Here is a 13,309-nt window from a genome sequence, read left to right on the forward strand (position 1 = left end):
CAAATATGAGCTATATTTTGAATGTTAAAGGGGTGGTGCCTTAACTAGATATTTATGTTTGCATTACTTGGGGATTTTATGGAAACGTTTTGTTCTTATGAATTAAAAAAAATGGTTCTGGTTTAACTTTTGGCTACAAGGCTCTTTGACTATATTCATTCTAGAATTTGTACCTGCAGAGGTAACCTCAATATCTAACCAGCCCACCTTTCTGGTTTGTTCTTGTTTGCCCTCTTCCATAGCCAATGCAAGATTTAACCCTGTCCTACCCATCGGCTGATGTCACAAGTCATAAACTACTTATTTAAATTTCAACAGTCCACATAATATGAAAACCCTGTTCACCCTTTTCAGTATGTCAATATTTCATTGTATTCCTCTCCTGCAAAATACATTGAAACCAAAAGTTCTCTTTGGGAAAATTCTGTTATTTTAGTTTTGTACTAGTGGAAAAATTCCAGCATAGAAATGGTGGGAGAGAATCTATGCAAATGCCCTCTGCATCATAGCTGGATTAGTTGTGCTTTACCCTGTGGGGAATAAAATCCAAAAGGTGTTTTCTTAGCTGTCATGAGTCAGTTTTAAACAATTTGCAAATTTTCATCTAGACTTGATAAAACAAGACTTTCCATATCAATGCGCAAACCCACAATTGAAATTAGAATAAGCCATAAAACAGTCTGTTAAAAACTAAAAGACAATTCATGTACCATAATTAAGATTCCTGAGGGGATTTTGTAATTAGTTACGGTTTATGTGCATAAATGCAGCTTGGATGCCACTTGTTCAAGTAAGTTTGCTTTATTATTATACATAATTGCTTCATTTGTCCCAGTCAGATCAAAATTAACTTCATAAAAGAGGAAACGTTCTAACCCTAATAGTTGTGCTGTTTCCTTACAAAGTTACATATGATGTCTCCCCATATTTAAAAAGCCCGTCCCTTGAAAGAACCTCTGAGGTTTCTCTTCATATCCTTACTCGGACATTTTAAATGTGGATTTCCCTGAAGCTGCTTAGAAAAGTTGCCATTTCTGAAAGAGAATTCAAAATGTTTAAAAGTGAGCATGTTATATAACATTTATAAGAACATTTATTTTTGCATAGACATTAATGGGCTGGCTTAAAAATGGTTGTTGTTTTTTTACAAAATATGAAAGTGTTGATCATATTTAAATATAAAAAATGGCAACTATTGTGCCACGTTAAGGGTATTTCACAGATGTTTGTTCAAATAACAGCTTGCTGTGCATTTGCTCCTCTTTGCTCTAAAATTGATTTGAAAATGGCAAGACCTATATGTAGTTAAAAATGTGGCATACACACAAATGCCGGCAAAAGCATTGTTAGCGCCCAAACCAGCAAGTTTAATGCCAGTGCAGAAGGGGCCCTAGTTCAAAAGGGTGATGGACTGACATTGGAGGAGGACCTCAGAGAAGATGTAGCAGGACCCTTAAGTCTTAGAAGTGCAAACTTTCCTTCTCATTCCTTAGCAAGGTGCTCTGGCAATTCTTGTGTACGTTGTTATCCGGGGAGGGGGGGGGGGGAAACCTTGGGAACCTTGTGCAAGTAACTCATGGTTACATCTACCCATACATTTAAAGCACATGGCTTCCCTAAATAAAATGGGCTTTTCCTTTTTAGGCCTCTGGGTGGAAGGGTTTTGGTTTTTTTGCTTGTTTGTTTCCTAGTTTGCAGGGAGATGGAGACAGTTGTATTTTGATTTCCTTCCCCAATGGGAAAGGGTGATAGCCTAGAGTGCTAGGAAATGTGGGTCTTGAGGCCTTTGGATGCCTGTACAAGGTTAAACTGGGTTGCTACGATTTATCTCTGTTTTTTAAAATTTACTTCAGTGGCCTAGAAGGGTTGGGGCTCAGGAGGAGGAGAGGCTGTGGGCTCGGACAGAAGGCACTGCAGGCCAATTTTGGGTTTCCCATCCTTGATGCACATAAAGCACTTTGAGTACAAAAAAAAGGTCTGGTATAAATGAAAATTATAATAACAGCATAATAATAATAATAATAATAATTTATTATTTATACCCCACCCATCTGGCCGGGTTCCCCCAGCCACTCTGGGCGGCTTCCAACAAAACAGAAATTCTAAAATACAGAAATCCATCAAACATTAAAAGCTTCCCTAAACAGGGCTGCCTTGATATGCCTTCTAAAGGTCTGGTAATTGTTGTTCTCTTTGACCTCTAGTGGGAGGGCATTCCACAGGGTGGGTGCCACTACCGAGAAGGCCCTCTGCCTGGTTCCCTGTAACTTGGCTTCTCGTAGTGAGGGAACCGCCAGAAGGCCCTCGGAGCTGGACCTCGGTGTCCGGGCAGAACGATGGGGGTGGAGACGCTCCTTCAGGTATACTGGACCGAGGCCGTTTAGGGCTTTAAAGGTCAACACCAACACTTTGAATTGTGCTCGGAAACGTACTGGGAGCCAATGTAGGTCTTTCAGGACCGGTGTTATGTGGTCTCGGCGGCCGCTCCCAGTCACCAGTCTAGCTGCCGCATTCTGGATTAGTTGTAGTTTCCGGGTCACCTTCAAAGGTAGCCCCACGTAGAGCGCATTGCAGTAGTCCAAGCGAGAGATAACTAGAGCATGCACCACTCTGGAGAGACAGTCAGTGGGCAGGTAGGGACTCAGTCTGCGTACCAGATGGAGCTGATAGACAGCTGCCCTGGACACAGAATTGACTTGTGCCTCCATGGACAGCTGTGAGTCTAAGATGACTCCCAGGCTGCGCACCTGGTCTTTCAGGGGCACAGTTACCCCATTCAGGACCAGGGAGTCCTCCACACCCGCCCGCCTCCTGTCCCCCACAAACAGTACTTCTGTCTTGTCAGGATTCAGTCTCAATCTGTTAGCCGCCATCCATCCTCCAACCGCCTCCAAGCACTCACACAGGACCTTCACCGCCTTCACTGGTTCTGATTTAAAAGAGAGGTAGAGCTGGGTATCATCAGCATACTGATGGACACCCAGCCCAAACCCCCTGATGATCTCTCCCAGCGGCTGCATATAGATGTTAAAAAGCATGGGGGAGAGGACAGAACCCTGAGGCACCCCACAAGTGAGAGCCCAGGGGTCTGAACACTCATCCCCCACCACCACTTTCTGAACACGGCCCAGGAGGAAGGAGCGGAACCACTGCATGACAGTGCCCCCAGCTCCCAAGCCCTCTAGACGGTCCAGAAGGATGTTATGGTCGATGGTGTCAAAAGCCGCTGAGAGATCCAGCAGAACAAGGAAACAGCTTTTACCTTTGTCCCTAGCCCGCCGGAGATCAACATATGCCCGCCGGAGCATAAACATAAATGTGAAATGCCCCCTGTTCTCATCTATTCCTTAATTTTTTATCTTCTATATCCAAAAAAGAAACTTCTATCTTTGTTGTTGTTTAGTCGTTTAGTCGTGTCCGACTCTTCGTAACCCCATGGACCATAGCACGCCAGGCACTCCTGTCTTGCACTGCCTCCCGCAGTTTGGTCAAACTCATGTTCGTAGCTTCAAGAACACTGTCCAACCATTTTTGTCAATGATAAGCCATGCTTTTTGTCAATGATAAGCCATTTACTCATGTCAAACTCAGACCATCCTCAAGAGGCAGTGCCACAAGATGGCACTATCAACGTATGGAATTGGTATTTATCCTATCTGCTCTAAAACATTTTCCAGGAGGGCAGACACACCAGTCCCTTGCAGTAAAAACAACAAAGCCTTATAGCATATTATTAGTAGCATTAATATTTTATATAGCTGTATATCAATATTTTTCTGGATGCTTTACAAGCAAAACTTCAAAAAGAATGCAGCATAACAATAACTAAAATAAACAGTGTTCGAACCAAGCTAACGTTCGACTCAGTTTCTCTGGAGACCTCAATATGAAGAAAATCCCAGCTGCCTTTCTAAAATGCCTTAAGGGAGCATCTGCATGCTCAGTCTTTCAGCTCGGAACAGGACACAAATGGTATTTAGGGTATGCATCTAGAAGCCAGCTGCTGATCAGCATTATCAGATTGCAGAAGGCCGATCTATGGATGCCATAGCACCGGTATAACTTGTTCCTGAGCGGTTGGAAAGTGATTGTTGCTTGTTGGCATCCATCTGTCTCCAGAGACAGTGGAGGAGTACGCTTTCACGGGTGAAGTCAAGGCGCTGGGGCATTAGAGCACCTGCTGTGGCTGTGGAGACCAATACAGGAGAGAGATGTTTTGCAGGAGCTGGGACAGATGAAGGTGTCAGCGGTGCTGCTGCAGATGCACATGGCATCGTTCTCAAAAAGGTGTTGCCCTGTAATGATGGGTGACAATGAAATAAAAACTGGGTGCAGAAATCTTTTAAGCAATGGACACTATCTTTTCTAAACTTCCATTCCTAAGTGCTCACAGACCAACTACTGAATTATCTGTTCCTACTGCAAAGTGCTGCCTTGAAGGGGGGGGACCAGCCACTGTTCCTACCTGGTGGAAGGAGCCATTGCTGCTGCTTTGGCCTACTTGCTTGCCCCTTAGCTGTGGGCAGCAGAGGAGGAAGTCTGGAGAAGATGGACTGACTAGCCACATACACTGCCACCATCATCATTTTACCTTCACCCTTGAGGCATGTCCAAAGTCCGTTTTAGGGACCTAATACAGCCTGCCGGCCCATTTAATCCGGCCCCCATGGCAGTATATGTCCTGGGGTAAAATCCTAAAAACCTCAGCAACTTCAATCCCCCCAAAGCTCAAAAACTTTGGGGTTAAATCCTAAAAAGCTCAATAACCTTGGTCGGCCCTCACGCACGTTCACTTCATCAAATCTGCCCCTCTTTGAAAAAAGTTTGGGCACCCTTGTGTGATAGCCACTGTAGGGTAGTGATTAGACTAGGACCTGGGAGAGAGCTGGGTTCAAATCCCCACTTAGCCACAAGCTCACTGACTCTCAGCCCAACCTACTTTGTAGGGTTATTGTAGGGATTAAAAGAGGAGGACGGGGAAGAACCATACATGCCATCCTGCAGACCCTCCAAGTGTCCCTATTTTCCAGGGACAGTCCTAGATTTAAAGAAACCGCCCTGGTTTCTGATCTGATCCCAGAAAGCCCCGCTTTTCCTTAGGACAGGCATCCCCAAACTTCGGCCCTCCAGATGTTTTGGACTACAATTCTCATCTTCCCCGACCACTGGTCCTGTCAGCTAGGGATCATGGGAGTTGTAGGCCAAAACATCTGGAGGGCTGCAGTTTGGGGATGCCTGCCTTAGGATGTCCCTATTGGAGAAATGTTGGGTGCTATGGGGTTATCTGACCCCTGAACCATCTGAAGCCAGTCCTGTATAGGGAAGTTTTTAAAAATGTTTAATGTTTAAGATTTTTTTTTTTTGAGATATGTTGGAAGCAGCTCCGAGTGGCTGGGGCAACCCAATAAGAGAGGTGGGGTATAAATAGTAAAATTATTATGTAGTACTGGTAGGACATGGGTAGGCAAACTAAGGCCCGGGGGCCAGATCTGGCCCAATTGCCTTCTAAATCCGGCCTGCGGACAGTCCGGGAATCTGTGTTTTTACATGAGTAGAATGTGTGCTTTAATTTAAAATGCATCTCTGGGTTACTTGTGGAGCATAGGAATTCGTTCATTTTATTTTATTTTTTCAAAATATAGCCCAGCCCTCCCACAAGGTCTAAGGGACAGTGGACCGGCCCCCTACTGAAAAAGTTTGCTGACCCCTGTAATAGGACGTCCTTGTTTTCATCAGAAAAATGTTGAAGAGTACAATCTTTAAGAAAAAAGTGGGATGTAAATTATTTACTTCGCGCATTTGCACCCCACTCTCTCCAGCCAAAAAAAGCTCCTCAGAATGGCAATATATACAACCAGAACAAGATTGCTGAGTTTTGGAATATGGTGTTTGCTGAGATCTTGCTGATAACTGAACAAACAATTACTCCATCCTTTTATCTGGCACTTTAGAACCTGTATGTGGGAACAAGAATGGGATTTGAAAAGTAAATAACATTTCTCACCTCTTAGCATCAGCCCAGGGCTGCACTGCCAATCACTGGAAGACTAAATAACCTGGATTGCTGGTATTCAAGGGTTTGGCAATTTGCCCTTCTTGAAAAGATACCTCACAAGCTAAAAGTATGTGAAGGACAGAACTTGAATGAGCATTATATATATATATATGCGCAACTGTCTGGCTCATTGAAGACTATAAAGAAACTTTATTCCAAGTAATGATAGAACTCACAGGCAGAGAGCACTTTTATTTTTATAAGTATTTATTGTTTGCAAAGGGAATCTTAGTATGAGTTAATACTCTATTACCTTGTATCTTTGCACATTTGTAGTTCTAGGCTGTTAACGCCTTGTGATTCTTCACATTTTTTAATTCTTTGTTTTCTTTCTGTTAGGTTTGCATTTTTTTTTCTTTTTGTAACATATCAAATTAAAAAATATTTTTAAAAAAACAACACACAAGGGGAAAGGGGCAGGGAGGGAAGAGGAAAAATCAATTGCAAAACTCAGATACTGGTTTCTAAACAGAAATGGAATAAAATGAAGGTGAAGGCCTTCTCGTTCCAACAGCTTTTGGGAACGGACTGCATTTAATATGGGGGCTGGTGTAGTGCTGCCGCTGGAACTGAGTTCTGATAAGTTCTGGCTGGCAAGGAAAAAAAGCCCTTCAGAACAAAAAGGTCTTTGCCTTTGTTTCATTGCATTTATATATTTAGAAATCAGTGCCTGAGTTTCGCTGTTGCTTTTTCCTCTTCCCTCCCCACCCCTTTCATTGATTTTTTTCATTGTTTACTATATATACTGCATATATATAGTACAGTATATATACTGTATAAACAATGATTTATAATTTAAAAATGATTGTTTCCCTGCCCCATGATTTTTAGCTGCTCTTATCCTATCCGTAATCTGCCTTGAGTCCCTGTCAGGGGGGAAAGGCAGGTAAATTTTAAATAATATTCAAATTCATGGGCGGAGCTCTGCCCCCCCCCCCCCGATCAAGTAAAGCAATAGAAATACTGACCAATCACATCAGTTCTTCCCCCCTCCCCAACAAAAATCCTGGCCACGCCCATGTTTAAATGTATTAAATTAATATATCAAGCGGAATAAACATTAAACGTGTAAAACTAGGCTCCACAACAAGAGCTCAACATGCCACCGCGCTTTCCCACTTGGCTTCCCCTGAGTGCGGAAAGAAAGTGGGCGCCTGGCATTTAAATAGCATTTAAATATAAATCAATATCCTTTTTTTAAAATAATTTTTTATTGATTTTAGTATAAACAAAGACAAAACACAACATGGTATATATATCCCATCCCTCCATCCTCCCCCCACCAGTCCACTTCTGCCACCAGTAGGACCCGTAGGCATTGGGAGTCAAAGGTGGTCCATTTTAGGGCTGGGTTTGTCCTCCCCCCCCCTCCACCCCTAGCCCCCCCCCTGCCACCAGGAGGTCAGGGGCGGAGGAGTAGTAAGGTTTGGATTTCCCCCAGCTGCTCCTTCAAGATACACATATAAAACAAACAAATAATTTTTTCAAATCTTATTTCTTAACATTGTATTTGTGACTTCCTCAAATCTCTTCTTCCTGGTTTTCTTAGTATCTTAATGTAATTATGGCGGATTTTCTAATCTTAATTCAAAATCTTTTCCTTCAAATATTCACTTTATCCTCCTCCTTCTTCATGCCCCCTCCCCACGGGTCCCCTCCTGCCACGAGAGGAACCTGTGAGGTGCGGCCTTCCAAAGGAGATCCATTTTCGTGTCTGGGTTTCCCTCCCCCCCTCCTCCCCCCTCAGAGCACCCCCTGCCACCAGGTGCTTCCGAGTAAAGAGAGGAAGAAAGGTAGCTCTCTGCCCAGACACCTGTCTAAACATTAAAATAATTAATATAAATCAATATCCTATCAAACTGAATAAATATTAAATGTGTAAAAGCAGAAGCCTTTTAATTGGGTATAGTGGGGAAAGAGATACCAAGGGATATTGGGCTGCATCAATAGGAGTATAGCGTCTATATATCAAGGGAAGGAATAGTACCACTGTATTCTGCTCTGCTCAGACCTCACCTGGAGTACGGTGTCCAGTTCTGGGCACCACAGTTCAAGAAGGATACAGACAAGCTGGAACGTGTCCAGAAGAGGGCAACCAAAATGGTCAAAGGCCTGGAAACGATGCCTTATGAGGAACGGCTTAGGGAGCTGGGTATGTTTAGCCTGGAGAAGAGAAGGTTGAGGGGTGATATGATAGCCATATTCAAATATATAAAAGGATGTCATATAGAGGAGGGAGAAAGGTTGCTTTCTGCTGCTCCAGAGAAGCGGACACGGAGCAATGGATTCAAACTACAAGAAAGAAGATTCCACCTAAACATTAGGAAGAACTTCCTGACAGTAAGAGCTGTTCGACAGTGGAATTTGCTGCCAATGAGTGTGGTGGAGTCTCCTTCTTTGGAGGTCTTTAAGCAGAGGCTTGACAGACATATGTCAAGAAAGCTTTGATGGTGTTTCCTGCTTGGCAGGGGGTTGGACTGGATGGCCCTTGTGGTCTCTTCCAACTCTATGATTCTATGATTCTAAAAGACTATGTATGCAACAACTGCGGCAAGAATTTATTTCTTTTTTTTATAATAATTTTTTATTAAAGTTTTTCAGGATACAAGAAAAAAAACATAAGAGAAAAAACACAACAATAATAAAAATACAAAAGAAATAAACACAAAATCAAATTACATCTTCCTTTTTCCTTTCACATTGTCTATAGGGACCTCCTCGGGCTTCCCTCCCTGTGGTTCTTTAACACATTTATAATTAGCAAATTCTATATCATTTTAATCAACTTATATATCTTATTTTCTAGTTATCTTATCACATATTACTAATTTCCACAGTTTATTTACAACTTCATTTCTATTCTAATATATTACTTTAGCATGTTTTTTAAGATATATTTTAAAATCTTTCCACTCTTCTTCCATCGCTTCTTCTCCCTGGTTGCGGATTCTTCCGGTCATCTCAGCCATTTCCATAAACTCCATCATCTTCATCTGCCAGTCATCAATCGTTGGTAATGTTTGTAGTTTCCATTTCTTAGCAATCAAGAGTCTCGCTGCCGTCGTGGCGTACATAAAAAAAGGAACATTTTTCTTTGGAATCTCTTTCCCTACAATGCCCACTAGAAATGCTTCTGGTTTTTTTAACAAATGTGTTTTCCAACACTTTCTTGAGTTCATTGTAAATCTTATTCCAGAAGTAACTTACTAGTGGACACGTCCACCACATGTGGTAAAAGGAGCCTATTTCTTTCTTACATCTCCAACATTTATTATCATGATTGTGGTAGATCTTTGCCAATTTTACTGGTGTAAGATACCATCTATACATCATCTTCATTAAATTTTCTTGTAATAGACTACACGCAGTAAACTTAATATTCACATTCCACAATTTCTCCCACTCCTCAATCATAATATTACGACCCACATTCTTTGCCCACAAAATCATAACATTCTTTGTTTGTTCATCTTTCGTATGCCATTCCAGTAACAATTTATACATTCTGGAAAGTATTTTCGTCTTAGGTTCTAACAATTCTGTTTCCAACTTTGACCTCTCTGATTGGAGCCAATCATCTAGTTTACATTTCAACTCATCGTAGGACTTTAACTTAAATTGGTCTCCTTCTTGAATCAACAAATCTCTATATTTCGGCCAACTGGTTTCCATGTTTACTCTTTTACGAACCTTGGCCTCCAGTGGTGATATCCATTTAGGTGTTTTTCTTTCTAATAAATCTTTGTACCTGGACCAAACACTATACAAAGATTTTCTAATTATATACATTTTGAAGCCTCTGTGGGCCTTTACTTTATCATACCATAAATATGCATGCCAGCCATAGACATTATCGTAACCTTCTAAATCCAAAATATCTTAATATTGGCCTTAAATGGAAAGCCCGGACTTTGAAGTCATCTTATTTTACTTGTTATTTTGTAGTATAATTACTGTTTTTAATTAGCTTTTTGTAATTTTGGATTATGCGGAATGCTTTATCTGAGTGGATGTAGCAACCGAGTAATTTCGTTGTTCCCGCAAGGGGACAATGACAATAAAGATATCTTATCTTATATCTGTATTTTCCAACAAAAACCAATCCTTCATCCAGCAAAAGGTGGCTGCCTCATAATAAATCTTTAAATCCGGCAGGGAAAAGCCTCCTCTTTGTTTATCATAAGTAAGTATCTTATATTTAATTCTTGGCTTTTTCCCTTGCCATATAAATTTCGATAAGACCTTTTGCCATTCTTTAAAACAATCTAACTTCTCAATTATTGGCAACGATTGGAATAAAAACAGCATCTTTGGCAATACATTCATTTTCACAGTAGCTATGCGGCCCAACAGAGACAGTTTCAAATTAGTCCAAGTTTCTAAATCTTTCTTAACTTCATTCCACATTTTAACATAATTGTCCTTAAATAGATTCAGGTTCTTTGAGGTCATATTTACACCAAGGTACTTTACTTTCTTAACAAAAGATAAACCAGTTGCTTCTTGTAATTTTCCTCTTTCCTTACTATCCAATTTTTTATCTAATACTTTGGTTTTTGATTTATTCAATTTAAAACCTGCTACCTTTCCAAATTCTTGAATTATTTCCAGAGCCCGTTGAACACTAGACTCTGGATCTTGTAATGTCAGAACTATATCGTCTGCAAATGCTTTAAGTTTATATTGTTTCTTCCCTACAGTCACTCCTTTAATTTCCTCATCCTTCCTAATTCTGTCAAGTAAGACTTCCAGAACCGATATAAAAAGTAAAGGGGAGAGGGAGCACCCTTGTCTTGTACCCTTTTCAATTCTTATGTCTTCTGAGACCATATTGTTGACAATTATTTTTGCTCTTTGGTCTGAATAAATTGCATTTACTCCATTCAAGAAGTTTTGGCCCACCTCCATCTTTTCTAAGTTCTTTTTAAAGAATAACCAAGAGATATTGTCAAAGGCCTTCTCTGCATCAATAAACATCAGCACGGCTTTCTTATTTATTTTCTGTTCTAACATCTCCAAAATGTCCACCACGTTCCTTATATTGTCCTTCATATGTCTTCCTGGCAGAAAGCCGGCTTGATCTTGGTGGATAAAGTCTCTTAAGACCTTTTTCAGCCTAGATGCCAGAACCGTGGCAAATATTTTGTAATCCACATTCAACAAGGAGATTGGGCGATAGTTCTTTACTTGCGATCTATCCGTATCTGGTTTAGGTATCAGTGTGATATAGGCTTCTTTCCAAGACTCAGGGGTCTCTCCTCCGTTCAGGATTTCATTACACAAATCTTTCAATGGTTGGACTATCCAGTCCTTCATTGTTTTATAGTACATAGTGGTAAGTCCATCTGGGCCTGGGGTCTTACCCAGTTGCATTTGTTGTATAGCTTGCTCCACTTCTTGTGTAGATATCTGTTGTGAAAGTAGGGATTTCTTCTCTTCCGGGATTTTTTGCAATCCATGTTTGTCCAAGAATTGCTCCACCTCATCTTTGTCTTGTCTTTCTTGTTTGTACAATTGTTTGAAATATTTCTGAAAACATTTTCTGATCTCTGTCGGGTGCTCCAGATGTTTTCCTTCTTGCTCAAGATTTGTAATGGTATTTGCCTTCTGCCTTTTTTTCAGTTGCCATGCCAGTAATTTTCCACATTTATTTGCTGATTCAAACGATTTTTGTTTCATCCATTTAATTTTAGCTTCTATCTCTTGATTCATTAACTGGGAAAATTGAACTTGCAATGCCTTAATCTCTTTCTGTATCTGTACATTCTTAGGATTAGATCTCAGTTTCTTTTCCTTATCTTTCATTTGGTTCCAAATATTTTCTTTTCTTGCATTGTGTTCTTTTTTTCTGATTGCATTTTGTTGAATCAAAAATCCTCTCATTACAGCTTTACTGGCATCCCATATTACTTTCTTATTAACTGTTGTCCTTAATTAATCTCAAAATAATCTTTTAATGTTTTTGTGCCTTTTCCAGAATTTTTCCATTTCTCAATAAAGCATCATTCATTCTCCATCTGTAAGTGCCCTGGAGAGATGCTTTTAAATCCAAAAGTACTGCATTATGGTCGGAGCAAGTTCTTGGGCATATTTCCATGTTATTTATCCTCGACCCTAACTCTCTTGAAATCCAAATATAATCGAGGTGACTCCAGGATTGTTTAAAATTTGAATAGAAAGTTTGGTCTTTTTCCAACGGATTTTTCAATCTCCAAGTGTCGATCAGGTCAAAATTCTCAGTCAATTCGAAGAAAGACTTTGGAAGCCTTCCTTCTTTGGTCTCTTTCTGTCTTTGTGATCTGTCCATTAATGTTGAGACCACTCCGTTCAAGTCTCCTAGCAAACATAGTTAGTAATCCAAATAGTCCAAGAGTTTCTCATGCAATTTTTTTAAAAAAGTCCGATTTTCCTTCGTTTGGTGCATAAATTCCCAGGATTTAATTTTTTTCGCCTTGTGATGTTATTTCAATTGCAACATATCTTCCCCCTTCATCTTTGAATAATAATTTGGGACTTAGCTTCTCTTTTGCATAAATTACCACTCCTCATTTTTTAACTTCGTCCGATGAAATAAAATCTTCTCCCAATTTCTTGTTTTGTAAAATTCTTCGATGTGCCCGTGACATGTGTCTCCTGCAAACATATTATGTCCAGTCTTTGTTTTATCAAAATATGGTACACCTGGTTCCTTTTCTGTTTTGAGTTCAATCCATTCGAATTCCATGAAAGAACCCTCAGCGGAATTTTTTTCTTTTTGCCCCAGAATGGAAACAAGAAGTACCAAGGAAAGAAGAGGGACAGATGAAGACTTTGCATGAAGACTTTGCAGAATTGGCGAAGCTGACAGGAAAAATCCGAAACCAGCAAGATCAAGTATTCCAAAAGTACCGTAAATATCTGAAAGGTCATTGTAAGCAATTAACATCACTAGCAGGGTTGTCTGAAGACTTGGAATGAGAAGTTTTCTACCTTTCTATATTTATATTTTGAACCCTTTTTGTAATGAGTGCAATTAGAATTGGAAAACGTACAAATTGCAATGATAGAAAGGTTAATTTTGAAAGCCATGAGGCGGGAGGGAGGGAAGGATGAGTCCAGGGGCTCTAAAGAGCCAAGGAGGTAAAGTGGATAATGATGATGTGAATGTATATTACTAAATGGAAAATAAATAAAAATTATATACACATTAAATTCAGCTTGATGAATATACAGGTGAAAGCCGGAAAATTAGAATATTGTCGAAAAGTGCATTTA

This window comes from Zootoca vivipara, chromosome 8 (genome assembly GCF_963506605.1).
Source record: "Zootoca vivipara chromosome 8, rZooViv1.1, whole genome shotgun sequence".
NCBI lineage: Eukaryota > Metazoa > Chordata > Lepidosauria > Squamata > Lacertidae > Zootoca > Zootoca vivipara.